Raw genomic sequence first — 8265 nt, forward strand, 5'->3', positions numbered from 1 at the left:
TCAAGAGAGGCGCAGCCAATGGCGGAGCGCAGCCGGGCGCTGGTATCTTTACCCTCCAATCCGCCGGTGCGCTCCAAAGCAGAGGAGGAGGCGCCAGAGCCGTGCGTAAAGACGCAGGACGCGTCGTGCTATTTGCACAGCGGCGCTTCATTGTGGTGAATTAGCTGTTTTCTCTCTTAACACTGATGAAGGTGTTTAATAAGGCGCTCAGCTAAAAAAAATTAATTTAAAAAAAATCTCAAATTTGGTGCATCGTAAAATAATCCACAGTATTTAAAGCTTAAGAAGCCGTGAATCCCCCCCCCCCCCCCCTTTTTTCTTTTCTTTTTGATGTTCCTTTTCAGTAAGAAGAGTCAAACCCGAGCTTATCTCCCGCACCAGCACATGCAATGTTATTTCTGTTTGTTAGGTACCAAAACTAAATGCGTACACAATCTTATTTAGCGCCATATTTAGACGGAGAGTGTCTGCGCCTGTGCCTGGATGATGTGTGTGCGCACTGGGCTGCAGTAAGGAGATTAGAGGGGTTTTCTTCCATCACATCCAGTATCCACTGTGAACCAGAGGGGGGCAGCAGATAGCGATGCCACATTATTATTATTTATAATAATAACACTATTACTATATTATTGTTTGTTATCGGTCAGACAGGACCCAGCCACAGGGTGGAATAATGCCCGTGATGTTTGTACAGTATAATGCCAGAGAGAGAGCGAGATAGAGAGAAAACGAAAGATAGAGAGAGAGAGGGAGGGGGGGGGGGGGGGGGGGGGGGATTGTAATGCTACAGCACTGAGTCTCTTTAAATTCATCCTCAGTACATCAAACCTATGTTGATATTATTGCTCACAACTACATTAGAAAGATGTGTGGAGACCCCGAGGCCAGCGGTGACACACTTTAGAGCTTTTAGACTTGGCCTGGATATTCCTCCTCTGTCGGAGGATGAAGGAGTGCAGCTATTTCTCCAGTGTGGAAGATGCAACCCAGTGGGTGTAAAATCTGTATGTGGGTCTCATATTAACTAAGAAAAGTTTTGTAACTTTTCTCAGTAAACTTTCTGATGTCAGTCTAGCTCAGGGGTCTGTAACATCTAGGACCATAAGAGTCTTTCAGCCATTTAGTTAATAATCCTTTTGGCTGGTGTGTAAATAAGCTAAAAAATAAGATAAGATGTTTATTTCCATATCATTTTGTGAAAACATGTGGCTCCAGAGCTGCAGGTTGCAGATCTCTGGTTTAGCTTCTGACATGCATACACTACATACCATTCTCTGGTGAAAGTGACTGGAAATATGCATTTATCAATGACAATAATTGAAGATACTTCCAAAACCTACAAGACTTCACTTTCCTTGGTGTAGAAATAGGTTCTAATTAAAAATAAAAAAAGATAAACTGGAATGACAAGGACAATATTTCAAGGACAATATTTCTCCAAAGATAAACCTCCCAAATGTCCTATTTGGTATTACTGTGAACACTGATGGAACTGAGTTTGTGCTTTGAAACCTGAACCATTCCTCAGGTAAGTGAGCACATTTGGTAATTTCCACATTTCTTGTTTCTGCCAACCTCATACTGATGAGTAGGTGACAGTCAGAGAATACACGAGGAAGCAGATAACACTAGGACTGGTCAAAGACTTTTGGAATTTATGGGCATGAAAGTCCAAGTATTTAGTGTCGTCAATCCCATAATATGTCTGTGGACACAAGAAAGTGAGAAATATAAGGTAGTTTATTTTTTGTGATGTCCATGAATTCATTTATCTTATTAATAGACAAGACATTTCATTGGAATGCTTTATTGATTCTCATTTTTGAGAAACAGTTGAACTTGATTGCAGTTAGTATAGTTGGAAGTTTCTTTATAGATTTGTAGGAGTTGGCAGTATTCAGATTTTTATTTTTGCATTTCTGTCCGGTTGGTCTGGGAAGTTGCTTTATTGGTTTTGAAGTCGACAGCCATTTAAAAAAAAGATAATTTAGTCGTAATTAGTAGTCATTTAGTCAGCCCCTCTCACTCAACAAACGTCATTGTGACTGTTAAAAGGGACGTGATTTTCCAACTCTCCCAACACTGAAAATTAAAAATACACATCTGTTTCATTTTTAGCACCACTGGATTTGTTAATGTCTCCAGTTTCCTGCCCAGTCCCGACCCACCACACAGTGGGAGTTTTGTTTGTTCCAATTCTTCTTCTTTCATTTCACTCCTTCCTGTTTGTTTCATTGACCCACATGGACACAGTTTCAGTTTCTGCTCAATTTCTCTCTCATGTTTGTTGTATACCCCACAGGCCCCACAGCAACTAAACCACAGTAAGAATCACGTCTCTTGTGTTTACCTTTTAAATACAGCTTATCAATTATCCTGTCGGTGATATTTTAAAACACAATAATATGCTTTACGCAGACCTATGGTTTTTATACCCCCCCACGACAACATGCAACTCTAGAAAATACACACACAGACAAAGTGAAAACAGACAATAATGTGAAACTGCGCACCAACATTATTCTCCCCATTTATAAATTCAAACATGGATCCAACTTCTGGTCAACATGGGGGAGTCTGGGTATTCCCAGCATGCCTACTTAGTCATCTGGAGTATTTAACCCTTCAGTCAAGTGACTATATATGGTAATTATAGCAATTCGTCATGTTTATAATGAACTTACAGTCATATAAATATGTATTTCAGTTGTTTGGGTATGATAGGAGCTTAAATACATTGACTGTGTGTGTGGAGACAGTAATCTAGATTTTATATTCTAATATACTAATAAGTGTTTTTTTGTTTGTGCAAAATGTACATTATACAGGAGGGTGGTACGAAATAGCACGTGGGCAATCATTTACAAAAATCCAGGGAGAATTTCAGCCAATTACAAACTTTTTAAATGTAACAGGTGAAACAACTGTACATAACTGTCAGTTAATTTCAAAGTAAAAGTGTCTAAATACTGGCCCTCAACACACAGTGGCCTATGAATCCCCAGAGCCATTAACAATCATATATTTCATTGAAACTATAAAACCTCTCCAACTTTGAGTGTTTGTTTTTCTTCACATGCTATTTTTACTGCTGGCATTGTCTGTAGACAGCAGAGAGATAATATCATTGTACAGAGCAGTTGTGCACATGACAATACACTTTGAATTGAATTGTTCGAATTGAAACTGATTGACATAATAATGACAAGCAAAAACACATTTCTACTGAAAGTTATTGGCTTTTACAGGAAGAGACATGATGAGGAAAACTGCTCTAGTTAACCTCTCAAAGTCAGCGGCGACATATTGACATGGTGAATTAGTTTTATTTGGATGTTTGACAGAGAAGATCATCATGGTAAATTTATGACACTGAGATACACAGACTCAGTGTCTCTAATTTACCCAATCAATTATTTAAACATAAGCATCACAAGCGTGCTTGATTAATTTACTGCCTGAATGAACTCCAGTGTTTCACTTCATTGACATTTTACAGGCACACACGAATGCAATTATTCTTGGGGGTTTTTTTCTTTCTTTTTCTCATAGCTGCCTGCCATGTATTTCCAGTTGCACAACTCAGCTGAAATATAATTCATTCTCTGTAACTGTAGGTAAAACGCTTCAGAAAGAAAATGAGAAAATCACTAACATTCTGTTAAAACTTCCAGTTTACTGGGAAACATGTCCAGCTGTGGGAAATCAGGAGTCCTGGATGACCAGCGCAGCACTTTTTCTAGTGAAATATTAGATCACACACATACCACAGGGGGAACATTTTGGTCGGTTGATTTTACAAATGGACTTGGAATGAGAACCAGATGACAAGTTCAAGGATTATTGGACTTTAAAGATCTTGGAGAAAGTCCAACGATTTGTGTTTCCAAGATTGTGAAACAAGAGCGCATTGTAAGCATGAGTGATCACCTTCTTCCCCCCAAAACACGCACGCACGCACACGCACGCACACAAAATCTAAATGTATTTCTGATCAGGTGTTTCTTTTAGACCCTCTTTTCTCTTTTTTCCTAAGCAAAACTTGTCCTCCCATCTCAAAGATGAACATGAATGTGTGTTTATGTGAGGGTAGGAGGTCAGAAAAGCTCATCTGTCTCGTTAAAAGTAAGATGAATGTGGGTGCAATTTAAAAAGAACATTGAGTTCACTTCGACATAAACCTCATGACTCTGGTCTCTGTGACCGATACGCGCCTCTAGATGGCGCATGTGAGCTTCTCAAAAGAGACCTGTCAACGCTTGGGCTCTGAGAAAGTAGTGCAAAGCTCCTTGTAGGCGGTAATAAAGAGAGCTTGAAATATCATTCCTTTCTCACTTTGTATTTTTCCCTCTTCACCTGGTTTGTAAATCATCTAAAGTCCGGGCTAACACATCATAGAAATGTAAACAATCTGAAATATGAAAGTTACATGCATGGTTATTTGCTTTAGTAAGTAAAGAAAATATGAATCAGGAATTTTTCTACAGGAGTAACTTTATTCGCTACAAAAATGCAGATTGTGAAAGTACTTGGAAGCTACTTCGAAAAGCAACAAATTACATTAGAAGGTGACAATGTAATGAGTAAATTCAATCTATCCAGGCACCATCCATCAATTGTTTGGACTTCTATATTGCCTTATCTAGGTAGCTGGTATAGTGTGTGATTTACAAAATACTATACATCCCACAGTGTTTCAACCATCTGCACTATCTAAAGATCCTATTTAGGTGCTGTTAAAGACAGTGAAAGAAACCTTGAGTTGTCGTCATATGGAGATGAATCCTTAGGTGTTGGACAGACAGTGATAAATCATCTCTTTCAGATAAACAGACTTATTGAGATGTAAACTTGCCTATTCCCAAAGAACTGGTGTGTTTGGACACGTAACTGCATAAATGTTGTTTTAAGAAATAACAAATGCCCTGAAAAATAAAAACACCTTTGAATAAGCACCTCTGAGTTTATCTTTCCTGTCACATGGAGGGATAAACAGATATATTATACGTTACGTGCACAGTCATTTTGGTTACATGACACTGCAATACATAAGACATAAGTTCTCAAATATGTTGGAAGTGTTGTTTCTTGTTCGAGTCTTTCTCTCTCCTAGTGTGTGCGTGTGTGTGTGTGTGTGTGTGTGTGTGTGTGTGTGTGTGTGTGTGTGTGTGTTTGTTTGTTTGTTTGTTTCCGTGGTACAACCTGCATTCACCCACGAGAAAAGTTTCAGTCCAACCTTGAGCTGCATTGTTTTATCAATCTGCAGAAATAAACAAATGTCTGAAGCCTCTGTTAGCGTTAGACGCTTTTATCTTATAGGCCTTTGTGCAACAAGAACAGACACCCACAACAGATGAAGATGGAGTCTATTGAGACCAATAATAGATCAAACTTACAAAAGAAACATTCTTGAATGAAAAAGTTTTAGGTTGGTGTTTACTTTACCTAGGCTCCAATAGTCCAAGGCAAGGGAGCTAATAAATGCAGCCGACTTGAAAGTCACTCAGATGTTTTTTTTTACATGTAATACAACCAAAAGCAAAGATCCAAATGAATAGTTATGGCTTAAAATTAACTGCAGGAAAGTTACAGTAATCATTGGAGCAAATAAGAATGGTATCGCCAGTGAACCAGTTTTAAGAACAATCAAAATGAATAAGACTCCAAAAAACCTAAACATTTTTACACTATTGTTGCCAATTTTACATCAACTGTTTAACAGACAATCCAGACAAATCTATTGATTTTTACCGTGTCTCTTGTTATGTCACGTTATGTCATGTTACGTCACGTTACGTTACGTTACGTTACGTTACTTTACTTTACGTCAAGATATCATTACCATAGTCAGAGAGGTCGCAGAACAGTATACCAGAACTGGTCACTGTAGTTTGAGAAAGTTTGGAGACAAAAAAAAAAACCTTCTTTCGCTCCTATATGTTCTTATACTGTGAATAAAATCCTAATAACGCCATAAACCTCATGTTTATTGTAGTTCTGTGACAATATTTACCTACAGATGTACCCTACAGCTGTGATGCGTCCTAAAGTTCAATGTAAATGTTCTTGACCTTGAGTAAATATGCTCTGCTGCCTCCCGCCACTGTGTTTGAGAGAATTAATGTACTGTCTGATGCATGGACACGAAAAAACCCTTGAGCCTGTGAACGTTTATGGGCTGTTTCTGTGTCCTTTTCAAACCAGAACAGGATCCTCTTGTTATCTGACACTCCTCCTTCTTCCTCCAGTGGGACAAACGGGGACTGCAGATGGATGGCCCCGGGCTCTGCCCCTACAAACATGAAAATGCCTCGCTGGCAGAACGGCCACAAGTCAGCAGGATGTTGATATCATTGTGCCTCTGACAGGCCCGCGCAGGGAAACAACCTCATTCACACACGGTATGAAAATGCTGACATAGGAAGCATAGCTGCTGAAACCCGACACATCACAATATGTAGAAAGCTCTCCTGGAATATGACAGCCTTTTGGCTGCATGGCTTTATAGATTTCTAAAAAAAAAAGTAAGATACAAAAAAGTTTTACAGCACTATAAATCGAAAAAAAACCCCAAACTCATTCAACCTGTAAGAAAAACTAAAGATCTATTTGTTCATATTGATTATGTAATAATATTAAACTATCCTTCTTATATATTGTTTTATGTAATTTATCTGCCTTATGGTGGCCTGGAGAGCAAGGCTTCCCATGTATATAACAAAGTATACATCCTGGACGGACCACTCGTCCATCACACTGCAAATACAGAGGGACAAACCGCCACACACACACACACACTCTTCAGACTGCACTGTTTTATTTAGAGTAGCCAACATCACACGAAAGGCAGCAGTAAAAGCTTTCTCTATGCGTTTTATTCATAATGTACTTCCCATTTTATAGGAAAATTTACATGTAAAATGTATGAAAGAGGTGCCTTGCTAAAAACGTTGGAAAGCAGTGAGAAACAAAAGCAAGAAAAAGTTATAAAAGAAAAGACAATTCAGTTCTTCCCATGAAGCAACAGGCCATTGCCTGCAGTCATTTCTTCACATTTTGGATGCTCCAAAAATTTTGAAAAAAAAAAAAAAAATTAAGTGCTTTTAGAAAACAGTTTTTTTTGTGTTTTGCTAGGTAACAACCACCTTTGGCTCAAAAAGGTTTGGATTCAATGGAAACTTGTTATGTAGATTAAACATCCTTGAACTTGACCTCAAACAAACAAAATATTTGGAGTAGTCAGTCATTTTATTATTCAAGCTCTGTCAAAATAAAGAAAAAAACCCATTTTCTACTGAACTAAAACATAGTTTGAACCTCAGGTAGTTTCCATAGAACTCAGAAATAAACAACTCTTTGTTGCAATAGCTTAAATTCACTTAGATATACCGTCTTGTTGCTCACCATCGCCATACAGAAACCCCCAAGAGCACGTCTTATTTAAATCATGTTTATTTTTTGAAGCAATTGCAGGCAAACATAAATTTTACCTTAAAAACAAGCTATAACGTCGTGATGAATAAATTAAATTTACAGGTGAAATTTGATGAACCCTTCTTCAAATCAAAGAGTTGACGCGTGACATTTATGTGAGGTTGTGGATGACTCAGTAACTTGTTTCGATGTCAACAACCACAACCACAACAACAACAGCAACAACAACAACCTGGAGCTTGTGTATTCAGGGACAAAGTCGTCCTTAAAGTGCAAATGAGCAAACATTTCATTTCTATGATCAAAGGTAGTAATTTACTCTGCATGTCCACAGCACGCTCATGCACACACTCTTTAATTACCCTCCCATGGACACACGCACACGCACAGAATCACACAACCCAGGCATCCTATTCATTAATATCCCTGTAAACACAAAACAGATTTTCCTGAATAATACTATAGAAATGGGTTGCACTGCATTAACATCTGTGTGCCTGATGAAACACTGACTTTTGTACATTTGTGTTCCCAGGCAGTCATTTTTGGATTGGACTCGACAATATATTGGAAAAATCATTGTATATGTAAACACGCTCTCTGTCTGCAGGGTGTGACACTTTGCTACAATAAACAGCCGCGCCTGTCAGTTAAAACCAATACAAAAGGATGACATCTAAACATATAAAAGCTGCAAAGAAAACTGTAATTACTTCATGCCACAACAAAGACTTTTGTGTACCTTGAAGCACCACAGAAGGAAAATAAAAAAAAAAGTTGTTTTCAGTGTATTTTGTTTTTTGTGTGAAGAAGAAACACTTTCAAAAGGAG

Source organism: Blennius ocellaris (genome assembly GCF_963422515.1).
Source record: "Blennius ocellaris genome assembly, chromosome: 15".
Taxonomy (NCBI): Eukaryota; Metazoa; Chordata; class Actinopteri; order Blenniiformes; family Blenniidae; genus Blennius; species Blennius ocellaris.